The sequence below is a fragment of the Sceloporus undulatus genome, chromosome 3, assembly GCF_019175285.1.
Source record: "Sceloporus undulatus isolate JIND9_A2432 ecotype Alabama chromosome 3, SceUnd_v1.1, whole genome shotgun sequence".
In the NCBI taxonomy this organism is placed as follows: domain Eukaryota; kingdom Metazoa; phylum Chordata; class Lepidosauria; order Squamata; family Phrynosomatidae; genus Sceloporus; species Sceloporus undulatus.
This window is the reverse complement of record NC_056524.1, coordinates 259,929,459-259,952,076: the sequence shown is the minus strand read 5'-3', so window position 1 is coordinate 259,952,076 and position 22,618 is coordinate 259,929,459. Positions and strand designations below refer to the sequence as shown.

The following is a 22,618-nucleotide window of genomic DNA, read 5'->3' as shown; positions in this document are numbered from 1 at the left end:
GTCTAGCTCACTACATGCTTCCGTTGGCCACAAAAGAAGCACAGTGAACTTCCTGAATGTTATTGTCAGTCTCTCAGAAGTAGGGTTGCCATAAGTCAGGAGCTCGAAACCGGGACAAATGTAGGACAAGATTTACAAATGTAGGACTTTTTTTTTTTTGAAAAAAATGGAGGACACGCCAAAAAATAATGATTTTTTTAAAAAAATGTTAATATAAATGCATGTTTCTTAGACATGGTCAAAATGGAGGACACTTTGTTATTTTATAACTAAAATAAAATAACCAAGGCTGGGTTGTATATATTTTAAAATAAAATAAAATAAAATAAAAAACCAAGGCTGGGTTGTATATATTTAAAAATTTTAAAAAAACTTTTCCCTCCCCCTGGCCCAGAGGCCTATCCTCCTTTGCCTCCTCTTCCTCCTCTTATTCCTCCTTTGCCGCCTCCTCCTTCTCCTCCTCCTTTGCCTCCTCCTCCTCCTCCTCCAAGGCTCCTGACACTGGCCAATGGCAGACTGGGGCTTGAAACTAGGCCAGCCCCTGCTCATCTGCAATTGGCCAGAAGGCTTAGGAGGTGAGCGCTTCCCCTTAAGCCCCACGTGCGAGCGCGCAAAAAGGGCGAGCGTGTGCTGCTGCCGGCCGTGGCCCAGGCAAGCGCTGCGGGCTGTGCAGCAGCTGCACTGGGGGGGAGGTGGAGGAGGAGCGTTGGAGGCGGAGGGCGGCGTGGCGTGACCATGGAGGAGGAGGAGGTGGGTGGCTGGCCAGCTGTGTTAGCAGCCGCGGTAATGGCCGCATGAGCGCGCCCGGCCCAGAGGCTGGGCCTGGGACAAAGGCCGGAATTGGGGGGGGGAACCGGGCCGGGGCGGGCAGGGCCCCCCCAAAAGCGGGTTTGTCCCAGGGGCCGCGGGGATATGGCATCCCTACTTAGAAGAGTCTATTCTGTCATGGGCTTTAGACTTCTGTAATGTTGTAGAGGTTTGTTTTTGCTCTCCATGGCTTAGTAGATTTCTACTATGTTCTGAAACAGAGCCTGAATATACAGATAACCACTTTCCTAGCACACCAGTGGACAGTACACTGGTAGCTAACAGCCTCTCCTAGCTTAAGGATTTACACCAGCATTCTGCAAATTCTAATATCCAACTATTGAAGAGAAGAAATAGTCCAACAAGGTTAGTGTAGCAAGGCAGACCTGAAAGAGAAGGTGACAGAACATTTACTGTTATCTAAAGCTCCCAACTGCTGTCACTCATATATATCCTCAGTGGTTATATTTCTTCAGCTAGTTTGGACAGGAATGTTCTTTACGGGCCTTGGATGATAGATATGTGTTTGCCAATAGACACCCATCCATAACATAAAAGTAGCTAGCAACAGGTAATGTAAAAAGGATACTAGTCCAGTTAGATGCCAGCTCTGTCCTCAATGTTGTGGATGGGATAATAAGTTATATAGATTTGTTTTGGTTCATTTTTTTTATTACAATTTGCAAAATTTTAACATGGAAGTAAATAAAACTTGGCAAATATGCTCAGGGATGGGTGAGAATTTTGCTGTAGTTGAGTTTTGATCAGAATTTACCACAATTTGAATGTGAGAGGAAGCAAAAATGACCAGTAATGAGTAATAATTATGAGTGATGACTTGCTATGGAATTCATGTCTACCATCTGTGGCTTGAATTGGGACAAAATTTGTAAAACTCATATTACATTACATGCCTTCATCCTACAAAATCTGAGGATATCTGTTTTACCAGCTTCAACTGTTTTATGACTACTTTAAAAACAGGATTGTCTCTATATTTTCTGTATTTTATTTCCCTCTGACCTGCTTTCGTATAGTATAACTCATTTTGTTCATCTGTGAAAGACTGTAGTCCATGAAAACTTATGCTATAATAGATTTGTTTATCTCTATTTCACTGTTTTTTTTTCCTGCATCATTGTTTAGGCTCACTCTAGAAGATAAAAAAGCATTCTTCCTATTTGGAAATCATTCTGCTTAAATGTTCAGAACGTGGTGAAATCAGAAGTTGTAGAAGCAATCCCACTTGTGTTCCAGCCCAGTGATCCTATGAGATCCTGTGTCTTGTAAATAATCACAAAAAGGCAACTGATTTAGATTTTTCTTTAAAACAATCTTTTGGAGGATGGCAAAGAAGGGACAGAGAGTTCTTGTCTACCAGGTGCCTACTGATTTCAGTTCTGGCCATGGGAGTTTGGATCTCCTGTGTCTACTTGTTTTCCTTAACTCAGAAGCAAGATGGAGCATTTCATTTTCTTCCATCAACTTGCATGCAATTTCTTGCTGCCTGTGACTTTTGGGTGAGTGGATAAATATTAGATAGATGTGGGAAAAATATTTGCATTCATTGAACTATGGTTTGGCATACACAGTCCTCAGTGTGTTTGGAATGAGAGCAATATGATCCAGAGTCCTGCTATTTGTGTATGGTAATCTAACAGGATCTCCCTGTGTATCCATTTTCATGTCACTTCATACCCATAGTAGATTGTAATTCAAGGAAACACTTTCTAGTCTCATGCATTCACTAGGTAAGATGGGCATACAGCCATTGTTACTCAGAATCAATTTTTATAGGCTTCTCTTGTGTCCAGCCTTAGACTGGACTCAGATGTTACATACAGATATTACAAGCATATATAAATGTAACTGTAGTGTTAAATGTGGAAGAGATGATGTTTGCATGCTTGGCATTATGACATGCCTTTGTCCCTAAAAGCTTCCCAAATTGCTTCTCAAATACAGATAATTGCCACCCCTTTGAGCGTCGGATCAGGGCCATGGCAACCTCATTTTCTGGGCCAAAAAGAAGCAGCAAAATGCTGCTTCCTTTTTGCCCATAAAAATAGTTTCTGTTCTCCTTTTGGCATGCGGCATGTGAACGCTGCGTTAAAGGTGCGCCATGATGCCGTGCCCCTTGGGGGTGGCATTGGGGCATGCAGAGTCCAAAAGCTACGCCTTCACATCACCCCCAAACTGGCGCTTACTGCCGGCCTGTAGAGCCCCAATATCTGTGGCTATTGGTAAAGCTACAAACATACTTGGAAGATATAGGTAAAGGCTATGTCTTTTTTTAAAAAAATCAGACATTAATACAGAGGACCCAATACAGATTGCGAGCTGACCATGTGGGGGTAGGTTTCTTCAGAGTTTTGCTTCCAGCTGCACTCAGAGTTCTTCATATCTGCAATTTGCATTGGTAAAAAGAACCGATTAGAATAAATGCTCTTTTTCTAGCCCATGGAATGATCCCGTTTGGGACTGTAACAACGTCAGGAGAGGACTGGGGAAAATGCATAGCTAGCTGTGTCTGTAAAGTACAGTTGACCCTCCATATCCACAGGGCTAGACAAGGCACCTGTTACATGGATTTGTAACTGGTTGACCGACCGAACGGAAAGGGTGCTCAACAATGGCTCTTTTTCATTCTGGAGAGAAGTGACCAGTGGGGTCCAACAGGCTTCTGTCCTGGGCCCAGTGTTATTCAACATCTTTATCAATGACTTGGATGACAGAATTGGGGGCATACTTATCAAATTTGCAGATGACACCAAATTAGAGGAATAGCTAATACTCCAGAGGACAGGATCAAAATTGAAAATGACCTGAATAGACTAGAAAGCTAGGCCACAGCTAACAAAATGAACTTCAACACGGAGAAATGTAAGGTACTGCATTTAGGGCAGAAAAATGAAATGAACAGATATAGGATGGGGGACACCTGGCTGAATGAAACTACGTGTGAAAGGGCTCCAGGAGTCCAAGTAGACCACAAGTTGAACATGAGTCAACAGTGTGATGTGGCATCTAACAAGGCCAATGCGATTTTAGGCTGCATCAATAGAAGTATCGTGTCTAGATCCAGGGAAGTAATAGTGCCACTCTATTCTGCTCTGGTCAGGCCCCACCTGGAATATTGTGTCCAGTTCTGGGCACCACAATTCAAAAAGGACATTGAGAAACGAGCATGTCCAAAGGAGGGCGACTAAAATGGTGAAAGATCTGGAAACCATGCCCTATGAGGAACGACTTAGGGAGCTGGGGATGTTTAGCCTGGAGAAGAGAAGGTTAAGAGGTGATATGATAGCCCTATTTAAATATTTGAAGGGATGTCATATTGAGGAGGGAGCAAGCTTGTTTTCGTCTGCTCAAGAGACTAGGACCCGGAGCAAAGGATGCAAGTTCCAGGAAAAGAGATTCCACCTCAACATTAGGAGGAACTTCCTGACAGTAAGGGCTGTTCGACAGTGGAACTAACTCCCTCGAAGTGTAGTGGAGTCTCCTTCCTTAGAGATCTTCAAACAGAAGTTGGATGGCCATCTGTCGGGGATGCTTTGATTGTGATTTACTGCTGGCAGGGGGTTGGACTTGATGGTCCTTGTGGTCTCTTCCAACTCTACGATTCTATGATTCTATGGCAGATTCAACCATCCATCACTTGAAAATACTAAAACACTCACATACGCACAAACACACACCAAAAAGCAAACCTGGATTCTACCGTTTTATACAAAGGACAAAATTTTACTGTGCTGTTGTATTTAATGGGACTTGGCCACCCATGGATTTTGGTATCCTCAAGGTGTCCTGGAACCAAACCCCAGTGGATACCAAGGGCCCACTGTAACATGTACTTTGACTTTGAGAGCGTTCGGTCTTGGTGGCTGCTTCAAATACTGATACCTGTTTTGCATGCTTTGGTGCAGTGTTTCATATGTAAAATGTTAGATCTGCCTCTTAAATTAAGGCCGAATTCTGTTGAATTTGGAATATTTTTATTCTCCATTTAAGTTACTTGGTCTTTATTTTAAGGAGGCCTGGAGTGTGTGTACTTTTATTCAAGGCGCATGGGTCATCTCATCCCTACCCCTTTTAAAATCCACCCAACAATCCTGTGAAGTAGCTTAGCTTTAGATAATGTGACCACCCCAAGAGTACCAAGAAAGCTCTGTGTTTGATTGCAAATTTGAACCACAACCCTAGTTCAGTACTCTGCCAGCACTGTCTCCCTTTAAAAGGAATGAGATGTTTTGCCACAGACATTTCTCACTGTCTCAAGTAACACTTCCAGGAATCTGTGTATTAATGACATCACTGACTGTAAAATAAGCAAGGAAATAAAATGTATTGCTGTGCCTTAAAGTGTGCAGCTACTTACCAAAGCTAAACCAGTTTAATTCTTATTAGTTCCTTGAGATCCATGATAGAAGATTTAAGTTGTGAATGCACTAAAAAAATAAATAAAGAGAAATTCAAGAGAAATGAAAATTCTTGTGAACTTCATATAAATTGGCTATTTTTAAGCCTGTGTACACCGTGGTCTAGAAGTATTAGGACAGCAAATAGGATTTGTACCACTCTCTAGGTGTTATGGAACTGCAGCTCCCATCAGCCTTAGCCACCATTGCTGCTTATCATCTAGAGGCAGTCTTTCCTAATATTTTTATGTGTTTTTCAAAATTGTACCTGTACAGTTGGCCCTCCACACTGGACTCCTATTCATTGGTTTCTGGTGCAAGTTGATCATAGATTCATGTTGGAAGACTCAGAGATACCTAGCGAGAATCTCTAGAAATCTCTAAGTCCTCCAGTGTGATTCTGTAGTCAATTTCCAGCAGAAAACTGGAGGACCTAGAGATTCCTGGAGAAGTATTCTCTCAGGTTAAAAAAAAAAGCATTCACAATTTTATATTTATTTATATTCATGGGTTTTCCACTTTTGCGGTGGAGGGAGGTGTTGCCTCAGCCAACGTGAATGTGGGGGGAGACTATTTAGAACAAAAAGTCCTATCTTGCTTGCTGATATTTGAGGTTCTTTATAATAGTCCTTTTTATGCTTATTTATTCATAGTATTCTGTGAGGGTAAAGAGAAGAGAATTTAAGATGATTTGATAACACGAGAGCAGCAGCTATGGCATGGAATTTTGGGTACTCTGAAATATGGTTTATATCATCCCCCCTTTAGAGTGTTAACGTGACAAACTTGCAGATAAATATTTCAACTGCTATGGTTATTTGATATAGAAATCTTACACATTTTTAGGTGATAGAGTTTCTGGACATGAGCTCTAGTCTTTGCTGCTGTGGCTTTGAGTGCCTTTTATTTGTTAATTGGGGATTTTTTCTAATCATTGGTTGCTGGCAAGCTTGTCTCTTTGGCGGTACAGACCTTGGATCTTTCTGCTCTGGTCAGCCCCAATATAACCTCTGGCAGCTCAGGCTGTACATATAAGGAGCCTTTGGAGAAACAGCAAAAGCATTATAATTCTTTGATTCTCATTCAGTAGAATTACTGTTAGATAGAATAAACGGCTCACATATGACAGACCAAGAAAGAAGGAGGGTTTGAGAATGTGAGGTTGCATTTAAATGGGTTTAACTGCAGTTTCCTTGTTGCAAGTGTGCACAACTTTTACTATATTTTATTTTATTAAAACTCTTCTATCCTGTACTTTATCACAGGATGTCAAACTGGCATAAAATACAAACAGTTCAATGCATTTCTGGATTAAAAGTGTAAATAATGTATGTAGTATAACAGGGCTGGCCCTACCATACAGGTGACCTGTGTGGTCGCCTGGGGCACAAAAAGGCCAGGGGCGCAATTTGCGCCCCTCTGTGTGTGCGCCCGCACGCATGCAGCCCCAGCCCAGGGTGCCCGCTGCCACAGGGGCCTGCCGGGTCCCGCTGCCGCCATGGCACCTGCGCTGGCTGTTGCACTTTGTGCGCGGCCGCTCCTGCGGCCTTTGTGCTGTGGTGTATGTAGCGCGCACAGCGCGCCGCCGCCAAGGCCTTTGGGGGCAGCCAGGCCGGCAGCTTCCTGTTGCCCTGGGTGGGCTGTTGGAGCTCCACTCTGCCCCCATTGGCCAGCCAGCCTCAAGAGGAGGAGCTCCTCCTCTGGTCCCCACGTGGGCTGGGCCGGGCCCAAGGAGGAGGAGGAGGAGGAAGGAGGGAGGGGAGGAGGAGGAAGGAGGGAGGAGGAGGAAGAAAGGAGGAAGAGGAGGAGGAAGGAGGGAGGGAGGGAGGAGGAGGGAGGAAGGAGAAGGAGGAAGAAGAAGAGTAGCAGGAGGAGGAAGAAGAAGAGAGAGGAAAAGTAGGAGGAGGAGGAAGAGGAGGAGGCGGAAGAGGAGGAAGAAGAAGAGTAGCAGGAGGAGGAGGAGGATGTCCATTCCATTTGTACAGGTCTGCTTTGTTTTAACAATAATAGTGGTGATGATGATATCAGTTAGCTCTAGCATTATTAAATTGTGAAAGTCATATAAAACAATATTGATTTTCCAGTGTGGTAGCAGCCTGAAATAAAGTGGTGCAGATAATGTTGTTGAGAGATATTTAGCCTTGTCTGCAGCTCCGTTGCTGCAATTACAAACTACGAATTCCATAGCTCTAGCATTATTAAAGTGTGAAAGTCATATAAAACAATATTGATTTTCTAGTGTGATAGCAGCCTGAATTAAAGTGGTGCAAATAATGTTGTTGAGAGATATTTAGCCTTGTCTGCAGCTCCTCTGCTGCAATTGCAAACTACGAATTCCATAGCTCTAGCATTAATGTGTTAAAGTTGTATAAAACAATATTGATTTTCCGGTGTGATAGCAGCCTGAATTAAAGTGGTGCAGATAATGTTGCAGAGAGATATTTAGCCTTGTCTGCAGCTCCTCTGGTGCAATTGCAAACTACGAATTCCATAGCTCTGGCATTATTAAAGTGTTAAAGTTGTATAAAACAATATTGATTTTCCAGTGTGATAGCAGCCTGAATTAAATTGGTGCAAATAATGTTGTTGAGAGATATTTATTTAGCCTTGTCTGTAGCCCCTCTGATGCAATTGCAAACTACGAATTCCATAACTCTAGCATTAATGCATTAAAGTGGTATAAAACAACATTGATTCTCCAGTGTGATAGCAGCCTGAATTAAAGTGATGCAGATAGTGCTGTAAGATAATTAGCCTTCTCTGTTGTAGAGAATCAGATTTTCATCGAATCCTGGTCTCCAGAGTCATAGAATCATAGAATCGTAGAGTTGGAAGAGACCAAAGGGCCATCCAGTCCAACCCCATTCTGCCATGCAGGAAATCTCAATCAAAGCATACTGAACAAGATGGCCATCCAGCCTCTGCTTAAAGACCTCCAAGAAAGGAGCCTCCACCACTCTCTGAGGAAGGAGTGTGTTCCACTGTTGAACAGCCCTTACTGTCAGGAAGTTCCTCCTAGTCCAACACACAAAACACACAAAGCTATATCCCAACCTCCTATCCAGGAAGAATGTCAAAATGTTCTCCATTTTGAGCATGACTGAGAAACATGAATTTATATTGTTTTTTATTAATGTTTTTGGCTTTTAGTTGGTTGTGTTCTCCATTTTTTGAACGTCCTACAATTTGTCCTACATTTTGTAGTACATCATGTCCTACATTTTTTTTCCGTTTTTTGGGGGGATAAGGGGGGGGGGGCAAAATATTTCTTGCCTAGGGTGGCCAAATATCTAGAGCCGGCCCTGCAGTACAGAAACATATTAAACACAACAATAATCACGACTACTTTGAAAGCAACAGTTAAAGCTGTGTTGAAACTACAATTTTAAAAGACATACATATACACTTGAAAAAACTTAACTTCCTGGAAGTTTTAATGCAAATCATATTTTGGCTTGGTATCTGAAGGACATGAACATTGGCAGCAGCATTCCACAATTGGGGCACCACAGCCGAGAAGGCTCTTTCCCATCTCCTTGCACCAGCACCAGCACCACCACTATCATTTTTTCTTTATTATTTTATTATTATATTTTTTATATCCTGTTCCATCCCACCAAAAAATTGGCCTCAAAGCAGCTCGCAATTTAACAGAACAATATCATTAAAAACATGCAAAAAGTGAGCATTAAAATGGTGAAAAATATGAGCTACTGTAACACATCGGAAGCTCCTAAATTGGCCCTTATCTGGTAAAAATAAAATAAAATCCACATTCAGTTTTGTGTTGCCTCGATTCTTTTTAACATGCCACAGACACTACTTTCTTCAGATCTGGTTTCAGCTGAGACTGTTCAAGTTATTATCTTGGCCCTCATAAATTCCATTTAGGAAGAAAAACCTTTTTTTGCTAGGATTGAGAATAGAATCTGTGATACAATGGACCCTTTTTATCCACAGAGGTTTGGTTCCAGGGACGTACATGGATACAAAATCCGTGGATGTTCAAGTCCCATTAAAAACAATGGATAGTAAAATGTTGACCCTTATATGTAATGGTAAAATCAAAGTTTGCTTTTTAGAATTTTTGTATGTGTATTCGTATATGTATTTCCAAGCTGTGGATGCTTGAATCAATGTATAAAGAATCTGTGAATATGATGGGCCAAGTATGGTCCAAAACACACTATGGAAATAATTCAGTTTGAGACCATTTTAACTGCCATGACTCAATGCTAGCAAATTATAGGAACGTTTCGTGAGACATTTAGCCTTCCATGTCAGAGATAGCTCTGCTGCCACAGTAAACTGCAATAGCCAGAATTCCCTAGCACTGAGCAATGACAGTTAATGCGGTCTCAAACTGGATTTTTTCTACAGCAAGTTTTGGACTTGCATTAGATAAAGAATTGTACATACAGTGTTGCTATTTAGGAAGACAGACATTTCTCCAGGATGCTGAGCTATCAGAATTATTTTGTCATAAACTGCTGGGCATAGTAACTAGTGTCCCTGATGGTTAAGACAGTAATATTTCTCTCCTAATGTTCATTTAAAAGCCTGTTTCATTAATGCATAGGAGATTACAAATAGTTACATTTTTGGTTGCAAGTTCACATTGAGTCTGTTGCCTTAGGGAATCTGAGGTATTAATTTACAGTTGTGCAGATTAAACAGGTACTGAAGTCAGTGGGAAGTGCTAAAGTGTAACATAATTTCTTACTGCCTGGATACATTTCAGCTCTCAGTATTAGGTTCTTTTTTTCTCATGGAAGATGCAACAACATTGTAAAATTTATTCCAGTTTTGTTGCATTCCATAAACCAGCATCAGCAAACAAATTGAATGGAAAGGAAAATAACAACAAAACAGAACTGTAGCTATAAAGAAGTATGAATTAGCTGTCAGAGTTACAGATTGCTGGATACATCCTTCTGAGCAGACTTTCCCAACCCAATGCCCCCAAATGGGTTGTACTACAACTGTCATAATCTTTGACTACTCACTATTCTGCCTGGGAAAGACTGCAATTGTGGTCCAATACACTTGGTGGCCACTAGATTGGGAAAGCCTATTTTTGACTACCCAGTAAAGGATGGTCTAAAAGATCTTACTTTTCATTGACAGATTAATATTGGTTTTTATCATGATTGCACAGTGGAGTGGCTAGAGTCAGTGATGTTTGTACAGTGGGACCTTGGTATCTGTGGGGGATCTGTTCTGGAACCCCCTGTGAATACTAAAATCCAGGGATGCTCAAGCCTGCATTGTCCCCAATGGTGGTGATGCACACAGCTGCACCAACATTAGGGACAACTGGATTTCAGGTGAAATCCTGTTGTCTGTAATGGTGGAGCGACTGCATGCACATGCCACTGTTGGGGAGAACAAGGGCTTACCTGAAGTCCCATTGTCCCTAATGGTAGTATGGTTGTGTACACGTGCCACTATTGGGAACAACGAGACGTGAGGTGCAGATCTTGATATCTGCGGGAGTGGGATCGGAAACGGATCCCTCATGGAAACTGAGGTCCCACTGTATAAATATTGTTATTTATTATATTAAAAAGTATATTATATTATAATAATATTATAAATATTATATTAAATATTCAGGTGAAGTCCTGTGGTCCCTAATGGCAGCACAGCTGTGTGTACATACCACCACTGGGGACAATGGGGGCTGTCCCTAATGGCAGTATGGCCATGTTCACATGCTGCCTTGGGAGACAGCACGAGCTTGCCATCCACAAATGCTCAAATATGCCGATATCAAGTCCATGGATACCCACTGAATCTATATCTGTAATGCAGAAGGCCCTTGGTATCTGCTCAGGTTTGGTTCCAAGACCCCCTGTGAATACCTACATCTGTGGATGCTCAAGTCCCATTATATACAGGTTTGCTTTTTGGAATACTTGTGTGTGAATATTTTCATACCATGGGTGTTCGAATCTATCTTTGCAGAATCCATGAATACGGAAGGCTGACTGTATATTTTTGTGTATCTCAAAATGTTGGAAGTCATTATCTCTGAAGTTTGTTCCTGGAGGCAGAGACATTATAATCTGTGTGCAGCTGACTAAAGCTAATGTTCTCTTGACTACGTATTGCTGAAGAGAAAGTTAGGATGGAACAGTCTTGAACCTCCAGAAAGAAATGTGAAAAGTTATATTTGAATAACTGACCCTGACACAGAAAGGAATGTTACTGTAGTCCTAAAATTCTTAAGCACATACAGTATTTATTTATTTCTTGCTTTTTTTGGGGGGGGGGTGTTATCTGACCAGCAGCCAAATTCAAGTGGTTCTGGAAGTGCAGATTAGATTGCTATGGGATTTAGGATTCTTTGTTTTACAAGATGGAAGGCTGGGTTCTGGGTATGGATGCAGATCTTGCCAGTCCAGAGAGACTTTGTAGTGCTTACTAGATACAGGGCTTCATCTTGTTGTATGGCCTGCTCTGTTCTACAGCTCAGGGGGGCTTCAAGCATGTATGTCCCCAGATAGTTCATGAGACAAGATCTGAATCTCACACCAGGAGGTCCTTAAGCTTCTTGACAAGACTTTATGTGGGTTGAACATGCTGAGACCAGCTAAAAATGTGTCCAGATAATCCCTTTCAAATATGGGTAAAAGCATTGACTTCATTCTTATTTATTTTAGGGATGCTTCAGATATTACAGTACAGGTGGATGTTCATTAAGATTATAATGTGTACCTTTTTCTAAATCATAGTGTATGAAAAGAAATGTGTTTGTTCTCTCTCTGTCTCTCATTTCTTCATTGCATAGCAGCACCTAATGTGATATGTGAAACACTGTTTAATTGAATGGTCACAGGTCTGCTCACCCCATGGCATCCTTGATCATGTGCTGGCTTATTATGTGGGTTACTACTTTGTTAATTCATTGCATTCAGTGGCCCTGACCTGACTAATTGGGAGGTCTTACATTGTGGCTGGTGGCCGTGCCTGCCTCTCTGCTATAGATTCCCAGTCATACAAAGTTAGCCTCAGTTTAAACCCTGTTGATAGGTCTTGCTGTGGGGCTGTGTCGGGTCCAGTAATGTCCATTTCTGTTCCCACCCTTTGGCTTTACTGTTATATTGTTTGGTTTCCATTACTTGCTGGATAAGAAGAATTGGGCACTTAGTAGTAGGAACACCCAAGACTCCCTGTACCTAGATGATTACAATGTCCACAAATGGTAGGTGCCAGTTACAAGCAGAAGTGTAAACTTTTTGTTTTGTACAAGGCTTGTGATCCTAAGAGATATGCGTATGGAATCTAATTTACAGCTTGTAGGACAGAATAGGCACGCCCCAAATACCAGAAGGCCACAACATCCCATTTTAGTCCTCTCTGGACCTATGTAAGTCTTTGCTGCCATCTTTGCCAAGTGGAGTGATTGGAAGTGATATCTCGTTCCCTTTGGATGGGATTCTTGCTAATTTAAGGTAGAGCCCTCTCAAACAGTGTTTCATGTCATTTTTGGGCATTTCCAAAATCTTCACCAGAACATTGCTTTTGTCTGTACTGTTTTTTTAGGGTAGGGTTAGTGGGAGCCGCATGGGATGTACTGCACCCTCTCCCCCGGCCTCATGTAGCCAGCGGCTATCACAGTTTTTACTCTTTTTGTAGGACATCCTGAAATGACTTCTGGGAATAGCGTTCTCATTCTTTAGTAATGTACAGTTGGCCTTCTATATCCAACCATTGTATATAATGGGACGTGAGCATCCCTGGATTTTGGTATCCATGGGAAGGGTCAAAAAAGCTGGGTTGCAGGTTGTATTATTGAACTTTTTAAAAAAGTAGATCAGTCTGGTGTGCTATGAAGCTTCAATATAATTTATTATTTATTTAGTAGATTGATATACCACATCTTTCTACCTCCAAATACCACACAACAGCCATTTTGTGCATAGCATACAGGAGCCTCTTTTTCATTTGCAACTTGTCCTAAATGGAGGACACTTGCATGGGATTGGAGAGAATAAGATGGGCTTTGTTTTCAAAGATATAACCAGGTTATCTGTTGCAGTCTAAAATAGAAACATAGACGGGTTACAAACGGCCCTGAAGGGGCCATTTTCCCGCCGCCGTCATTCACTGCGTAGGGAAGCCCCAGCGGCCAGACTGCGAGGCTTCCCTGTGCAGCGAAAAAGGAGCGCCGAAATGGCGCTCCTTTTCAAAACACAAAAGTGGCGCCACGAGGGGCGGAGCGTGCCCTCGTGGCGTCACTTCCGCCACAACACGTCTGGACACACAGCGTCCAAGACGTCAAAATGGCGGCGCCCATGTGGATGGGCACCGCCATTTACGACGCGCTCCGCGCGTACTGGAAGGAAGGGCCGTGAGGAAGGTAAGAACCTTCCTAACCCTAATACAGCCCTTCCTAACCCTAGTACGCGCAGAGCGCGTACTTTATGGCGGTTTGTAACCCGCCATAAGCTGTCTGTTAAGTAATCGAGAAGTATCTTTGAGACTTTCTGTTTCATTTCTGTATTGGGAGTTAATGAATATCAGTCCACTTCTTTAAATGAACACTGTGGATGTAGTTGGTGTGTTTTATAGTATGAGATTTGCTGTGGTCACAGTAACTATCATTGCCAATTCCTCCTTTCCCTCACAACTCCCTTCGTCCCAGACTGTGTGTACTCTCATTACTTATTTAGTCTACTCATTACTTATTTAGACCAGGATTTTAAGCACTCATTCAGTGTGTGGAGGCATTTCTGGAGAGGGGCACTCCACTCTAGTTTTAGCTATGCTGGGTCATTCAAAAGTGGTGATAGGGCTTCAAATCCTCAGTTTTTGCTATAGATAAAAGAACATATATTTTATTTTGTTATAGAACTCTTTCAGGGTAATCTGTCACTTTTTAATTCCATATACACTTCCTAATTATTGTATCACTTGCTCCAGAGTTACATGCTCATTGTGGACTCAGCAGTCTGCATTTTCCTAAGACAATCAACTCAACTCCAAGTTACAGCTAGTCTTTGTGTTCCCAGAAGAGGAAGGTGGCCACTAATTCTTCATCTCAATATGCATTGCTAGATGTAATTTGACACCCATACATCCAAAGTCTACAGTGTCCACATTGGGAATGACCTTATCTACAGACTTCATAACAGCAGATGTTGTGATGGTGTCTTCAGATTATTAGAATTTGTAGTGACCCTAACATGCACCTGTCATGGGGTTTTCTTAGCAAGATTTTTTCAAATAGGGTTTGTTTTTGCCTTCCTCTGAAGCTTCCTCGGAGAGAATGCGACTTGCCTATGTGGATTTCCATGGTTGAGCTGGGATTTGAACCCTGGTTTGCAGAGTCATAGCCCAACACTCACACTGTTACACCATGCTAGTTCTCTTATAATCATAATACTCGGCCTGATTTTCAATATGGGGGTTTCTAACCCTCTCCCCCAATTATTTTTGTACCACTTAAGTTGATAAAGTTTTCTGGAGAACTAAAAAGTATGCAAAGCTTTGTGGTGCGTTTTGGTTAGTCCTAACATATAATATGTAACAATACTTTGTTTAATGCTTCACCTGCCATATCATAGCATGAAAGACCTTGTGGTATTTGTATTAAGTACAGTAATTAACTTTTTGGGATGATATAATTCAGTATGGATGCTGAATCCATCAATTTTCTTAAATGCTAATATTATAGTCTTTTTATCTAACCTCACTTCATATGTATATTTCTCTTGTACTGATAGCAAGAGAAAAATAAGGAGATATAATTTTTGGAAATCAAAATATCCTGAAGACATTAGATCCTGTATGAACGTGGAAGCTATGCAGGGTCAGCCCTGGGTAGTACTTGCATGGGACACTGCCAGTGAATACCTAGTGCTGTAGGCTATATTTCAAACGAATTGACAAAGCCATCTTTGAGCATTCCTTGCCTGAGAAAACCCTATGAAAATCATGTGGTTGCCGTAAGTCGAAAGGTGACTTGAAGGTAAACAGAGACACACAGCTTGATATAGATCTGGAGAACTAAAAGATACCTTTCACAGCTTGGTCCTGCTCTTATGGAAATTCTTCCCAAACTATCTGATGCTGGGAGCAGGCAGTTTTCTAAGGACTAATACCATATTAATTAATGGCTATTGCCTGAAAATGTTTATTTCTTTTCTGAAGAGTCTCAGACACCTCAGCTATGATCATACACAAGTACAGTGGGCCCTCGCCTTACGCGGGGATCCGTTCTGGATCCCTCCGCATAAGGCAAATTCCGCCTATGCTTAAGCCCCATTGGAAACATTCAATGCTCAAGCCGCGTAAAGCACGCCCGTGTATGACATCCATGAACCACCACTTTGGGTAGCACTGCCTTACAGGCCCGTTTTCCCTTTCTGCTGGAAGAAGTTACAAGTGATGTTAAAGCTAAGAGGAAAATCAGTGATGATCAAAGGTGGACTTGTGCATGGATAGGGCTTGGCTCTAATAGTGGGTTGATAGGAATTGTCCAATAATTTGAGCATAGCTGTTGTTTGCCAGTGACAAGCGTAGTAAAAGTTACAAAGTTAAACAAGGCGTGTGTGGTAGTCTCCATTGACTCATTGAAATGTTTACCCAGAAATAAGTCCCCTGAATTTAGTGGAACTTGTTTGCAAACTGTGTATGAACCTGCCTAGTAACTGAGTTATCCAGTTAGCCCACCCACATGCCCACCTTTTGGAGCTTAGATGAGTGGCCATCATGGATGCCTGTCATGATGCCTTTATGTGAAAAACTTGACCAGTGATTCATACATGCAGACACACACATAGTTTTTCCAGTGCTACTAATATTGGACTAATTGAAAAAAACAACCCAATAATGCTAGGGAAATAGAAAGGGGGGAAGGCTACATGCTAGAGGGATGCACTCTATTTAGGAGGTCACAGGTATGGGTTTGCAGGAATTAAGGAGAAAAGTGGAAGAAAGAAGGTCTTGGAGATATCTCATCCATAGGGTCGCCATGGCATTTAACAACAACTCGAGGGCAGTTAATGACAACAACACAAACTAATATTGGTAATGTTTCTCTTTGTATTGGATTTTTTTCAGTTGTTTCATATTGTACTTGATTCCATGTTTGAATTTTGTATGGTACTGTAGTCACCTTACATACAAAATGTAAATGTAAAAATATGAATTCCAGACTGTTGTTGAAACGTTAGGCTATAAATGTGATCAATAAATGCATATCTGATTGCACCCAGTGCCTGTTGGTGATTTCCTCATAGAAGAAAGTTCCTGTTGAGAGTTTTCACAGCTAATACAATATAAAAACATTATTCTGATATCTGTTTATTTAGCCAATTTCTATCGCCCCTTTCTTTCACGATAGATGACATGCTTGAAATTTCCGGGTGGTCTTCCACCCATGCACTGAGTAGAGCCAGACTTGTTTACAAGTCAAAATAGAGTGCTTCTCCCCTCCCTGTTTTTGTAAGTCTGGAAAATTAGAGAGTGTAATTCATGGCACTGGAAATACATCTTTCTGCAAATTTTGAAACTAGGTGTTGTTGATATTGATGGTCATTCCAGAACCAGTGCATATTTTGTGATTCTATAACACAAAGCAAAGAATTGGGTACTGGATGAGAAAAGCAGTGCCACAAATATGTTACTTCCCACTTTTAATTTTGTTTAATATTTTTAAAGCAGATTTCAATTATGACTGTGAGCACAGACTTGAGGAAGTTTCACAATCATTTGGCACAGTACAAACTCTGTATGCAGAGAGACACAGGTTTGATCCTTGGCCCTTTCAAATATTGCTAGGAAAGACCTCTGACTGAAACCCTGGTGAGCCACAGCCAGTCATTTTAAAAACAGCTTTCCCTACCCAAGTGAAAGCCAGATGTTTTTTGTACTGCTGTTTGATGTGGCAACAGCTCCTAAAAGGGAAAGTGGGGGGTGATTTAAGCTGGTGGAAGATTAGGTGTTTTTTATAATTTGGAGGGAGGGAGGTCTACTGATTTTTGTTTTAACATATTTGAGTCATACAGTGTTCCAAGCCAGAGTTTTTAGGAATTAGGTGGGGTAGGGTGTTATGAGAATGTGCTCCCCTTTATGCTGTAGAGTGTGGACCACATCCTGAGTTGTCATTGTGCATGTCTCTAACTCATCTCAATATGGAAATGAATGTATTCTAGATTAACATATTTTAACACATATAAATTAACAGTAGCCTTAGTTTTCATGGACAAGTGACAAGATTAAATATTGTTTCACTCTCTCAGAATTCAAGGTGAAAAAACATCTCTTGAACAATCTGGTCTCACCACTCCTCATAGTATGGTGTGTTACTGCCTCTTTTATTTTTAACTTGTCTTTTTCTTCTTTTCTTTTCCGCTTCCAGTACCATCTTGTTGTGATTGGAGGCTCCTAATAGGAAACCTTCCACCCATCAATGCTCTACCAATGGTAAGTATGGTTAAATGCCCTAAGCATGGTTTCATGTTTTAACTTGTTTTCATAAAATTGACTCTGACTTGAAAAGAAGGAACAAAGCATACTATTTATGAAAGATGTTTTAAAACAGTTTATCTGATTTACATTGGCCTATGGGGCAACGTGGCACACATTTTTCTAGAAAGTATTCTTTTGTAGCCAGACAATATCTTAGTTGATACAACAGTCAAATTTGACATGTGGTGTGTGCAGTTAGTAGCAGTTCCGGGATTTCTTTTTTGGTTAAGCTCGTATCACTTCCTGTAATTTCAAACATGGGTGAAGAGTGCCAAAAATGGAATCACAGAAAAACAAGAGGGAGGTTTTGATATACTCTGGGTTATTCCTCAATTGTCAGAAGAATCCCTCCTCTCCAAATCTCCTAACAAACATCTCAGAAGTCACTAAATGTTGAGTGTCAATTGTGTGGGGAGGTGGGAATTTACTGTTTTAAAGGGAATAATTATTGGCCTTAAAGATATTACTGGTAATCATTTATAAATAAAATGTTCCTCATGCTAACTTAACCCCACAACTTCTCTGACTCTACCTGTTACTGATCTCTTCATTCAGCCTAGTCACTGTACTCTAGGGAAGTAGTGGAGCATGGCCCTCCAGATTTTACTGATCTGCAGTGCCCACCATCCATCACAATTGGTTATGTTGGCCAGAGATGGTGGGAGTTGTAGCCCGTTAACATCTGGAGAGCCACACATTCTCCCAGCTCACCTTTGACTTTTCAGTCATTGGTAGAATGGTTTGCTAACTGTGGTGGAGGGGAAACCATCTTGTTGCTGATGTTGCTACACTTGTTCTGCAGCATCCACAGTGGATAGTTTCCTGTTTTGTAAGAGGGCTACCAAACTTCTAGTCCATGTAGCACAAGGTATCGAAAAATGGCAAGGGCTTGTCTTTATTTAGGTGGATAGGATAAGTGATGCTATGCCTGAATTCATTACCATTCTTGCATTTATTTTCATTTTCAAATCAGATATAGAACATAACAGTTGAAGGGGAATCCTCCTAAGTACTGATTCCAACTGGGACCAACAACTTTATATATATAGTCCACCCTCCCCATAAGTGGGGACCCCTCCCCCCATATTGGGAAAGAGCATATTTTCAAGCCCCATAGAAAATAATGGGACACATGCTCGCGGCGGTGCATGGGACACAGGGCACAAGTATGCGCCCCATTATTTCTGCCAGGGCTTGCCTTCTATATAAGATCAAAGCCACGGAAGGCAAGCCCACCTATAAGGAGGGCTGACTGTGTGTGTGTGTGTATGTATGACTTTTCTCCCTTCATGTTTGCATTTTGTTTTGGGACAATATTACTGTTTCATGACTTTTGCCATCTATGCAGTGACTTTTTTTTCCACCTTACAAGCATGCATCTTAAATTCAGTGAGATATTTTTCAGTTTGAACCTCAGCTTTTGGGATGTGTTGTACCAATTTTTATATTTATATGAGTGATGAAAATTTTTCTTAGGGGCCATTAAAGATGGAGGCAAAGAATCTGTTAGGTAAAGAGTTGAATCAGAGTCAGCATTTTCAACTATTTTATCTCCATGAGTGGATAGGTGTGTGTGTGTGTGTGTGTGTGTATTCATATTCTGAGTAGTGAAAAGATTTTTTAAAAAGTTGTTGAAGTGAAGCCAAATGTGAGTGCAGTGTCTGGCAGTTGGCAGACTTGGTGTCATATCTTTAGACAGTGTCTTACCTCTTAACAAATGTTGAGGAAGGTCTTTGTGAATGTGCACAGATTTTGGTCTTTCTGATGTTCCTGTTTAATACTACATATACATTTGTTAGGTTAGAGAAGGTAATAAAATTCTAAACATGATTGATGGTTTATTCTGGCTGCTTAAAGATCTTTTTACATCCAGAATTCACTATCAGATTCTTGATTCCTGAATCTTAAACTATGACATGTGCACCACATGGCTTCCACTGGACAATAACTTGTCTTGGAGTATCTCTTCAGACATAACCAGTCCTGACCACGTCCATCACTTCCTCCCCATTATGTCCACATCTGACTCAACGTTCGTATCAGAGGCTATATTTCTTGGGCCCATCCTGAGTAGTTCTTATATCTGTTTGCTCATAGTGTGCTTGTCTTTGTGTAGAATGCTGCAAATGCATGCATGAACAGTGGGTGCTGATGGGTGTTGTAGTGGGGTGTGTTAGCGCAACGCCAAATCATTTTGAACAGCTGCACAGGGCTGGGCTGTATATAACATCCAGTTGATGTTCAGAAAAGACCTTTAATTCTCCAAACCTATCTTGCTAATCATAACAGCTGGCCCAAGAGTAAGGTTGAACATAGACTGAGACATTTTCAACCACCTCTTTTAATGTCTTTCAATCCCCCTCTTTTTGTTTCTTTTCAGAATGATTTAATTTTCCAAATTGCCTTTTCCCTAGCAGAATAAAGCCCCTCCCCTCTATTACTTTATGCTTGCATACTGAGATTTAGCCAAGACTGAAATACTGTTTTGCATTATTGCCTCTCTTAAAAACATGACTCACTGCATATTAAAATACTCCCAACACTTCATTAAATTTTAAAATGCCAGGAAGTAGCTGTTTCAGGCCCTGTTGCATTTATTCCTAATTTTCCCCCTACAGGTTTTGCCAGAAAATAAGTATTTGTAAAGTTGTGAGCCTGTTACTTGGTATAGTGATAACTGATCCTTAATTACTGCTTGGAGCAGGAAGACGGTCATTTGGGTAAAAGAAATAATACATGGCACTGTGTGTATTTTTGCGATTGTGTAATGCAAAGCACAGAATGTAGCACTGGTTGAAAAATGCAGTGTGACAAGTATCTCAGGTTCCACTTTATTTATTTATTTATTTTTAAATAAAGCAAGTTTCCATTATGGCTATGAGCATAGACTTGAAGAAACTTCATAACTTATTGTCTGTAGATGGCCAAAGGTTTAACTATTGGCCTCTCCTGGCAGGATTTGCAAAGACCTCTATCTGAAATCCTGGAAAGCCATTGCTAGTATTTGAAGATCAGTCTTCCCTGACCTAAAGCCCCACCTCAAGATATTTTTGGACTACAAGCTAGCATTCTTCATAATTGGCTGCTGTATGCAACTGATATGAGCTGACTTCCAAAACACCTGGAAGGTACCAGGTTAAAGCAAGGCTAGTGCAGCCAGTAGAAACATAGCTGTCAACTGCTTTTATTTCTTTGTTGTTTATGGCTAGGAAGTACCTGTAGTGAACTGTCTTTACATACAGTGTATTTTACCCAGTCTTGAGCAATTTTTGTTCACTGAAAACACTTAAAACCCAGTAAAATAAAATAGCAGGAAATCTCTCATAATGTCAGACGGACAGCCTTAACGTTCTTTGTTCCTATGTGTGAGAGTAAAATAAGTGAATGTTTACACTACTTCACAAAAAATAGTTTTTCCATAAACAGGTGGTGTTGGTTTTTGCTGAACATAGCAGTGGTTGATTCCCCCCCTCCCCCCATGGGACATCTTGACATTTTGAGAGCCACTTTTCAATTTGCAGGTATTCTTTGCAATCTATGCAGATATACAGCATTTTCAGAGCATCATATTAGAGTACTAGAATGGACACTATTGCCATGTGGCTGCTTTTTCCAAATAGCTTCATGTAATATGACAGATGGAATAAATATATGGATTCTTCTGGAGCCTCTGTTCATAGACCAGCCTGTGATAAAGGAGGCTGTGCAGGATGCTGCTTGAGGTATATAACATAGTGTATGTTCCTGAAGTGGCCTTTGAATGTTGTCCATACAACATCTGCACATTACCTATTTGTTGCCTTGCAGATTGACATTACTCACAGCCACCTACTCTTGGGACAACAAATAATGTTTTTGTAATGTGACTACATCAGGTAAAAAGGAGAGCAGGTGGTTATAATATTACAGTATCCTGAAGTTGGAAGGCACAATTTGAAGACCACCAAGCTAAAGTGAGAATTTGAGAAATCTGTCCTTGCTGCATGCTAGTGCAAAAGTGGGGTGTTGTTTGGCATCTGATGGGCGTTGTTGCCTGGCATTTATATTTTGCTTGGCAGGTTATGCAAGTGTGCTCACAGTGTTGGTTAAGGATTTCTTAGACAATATCTTGGTTTCTACCAAAAGAGAGAGCCCTTTTCATGTGAACACAACTCCACTGCCTGTCCTTCTGTGAAGCCCTTGGTTAAATCAGAAAGTCTCCAATTAATGATGGCTTCCCATTACATCTGAAATGATGTGGTATGGTTAACAGTTTTGAAGGAAGCCAGGATTGTAGACCACATTTCGCTTGTGTTTTGAGTTCCTAGGTTATTTCTCAAGATGCTAACCATAGAATTTGGATGAAATTGGAAACTGGTTAAGTAGAGATCTTCTGATTTGGTTGTAGTGTGCATAAGGGAAGGAACAAAAGGGCTATGTATAAAAGACCTTTTCATATCTTGTCTTTTGGATTGTGTGAACAAGAACAGTGTATTTTAAACTCCAAAAAACATTATATAAGCTGTGGTTGGTTGTTACTTGTGAATGTTACTGCATTTGGTTTGTGCATTTCAGCTATATTATCTGTTCTTGAAGACAGAATGTTTGAAAATAATATCATTTTTAATGCCATTTCAGTGTAACTTTTCTCTTTGTGCTTTTTTCATTGGCCTCACTTCTTTAGGAATGGGTTTTCTTGCTGGTTGGGGGGGCAGAGTGCTCCTTTATGACACCGTGTATCCCTCCTTATGAAGCATAAAGTCTAACTTAAATGCCTGCTTACAGAGCAAATGCTAGAAACGAGAAACGGGGGTCTCATAAAATTTGCTGCTGAGTCTAAAGAGTCTAGTGTTGGTCTGTTCTACTTAAGTGCCCATTTCTCTTTTCTGGGATGACCTATCACAAACATATTACTGTTTTTAGTGTTCAACTTT

At 41.0% G+C, this 22,618-nt stretch overlaps 1 protein-coding gene across 6 annotated transcripts in view; it reads left to right on the top strand.

Moving 5' to 3' along the window:
- The window catches only part of TBL1XR1 (TBL1X receptor 1), a 257,598-nt gene that overhangs the window by 80,332 nt on the left and 154,648 nt on the right, over positions 1-22,618 (top strand). For 5 of the 6 annotated variants that reach the window (XM_042461036.1, XM_042461029.1, XM_042461037.1 and 2 more), the window contains exon 2: positions 17,596-17,660. The exons of the other annotated variant lie outside the window; for it this stretch is intronic. The gene's annotated coding sequence lies outside the window, so the exon portion shown is untranslated. The remainder of the gene's footprint in view (positions 1-17,595; positions 17,661-22,618) is intronic. 6 annotated transcript variants of the gene reach the window in all.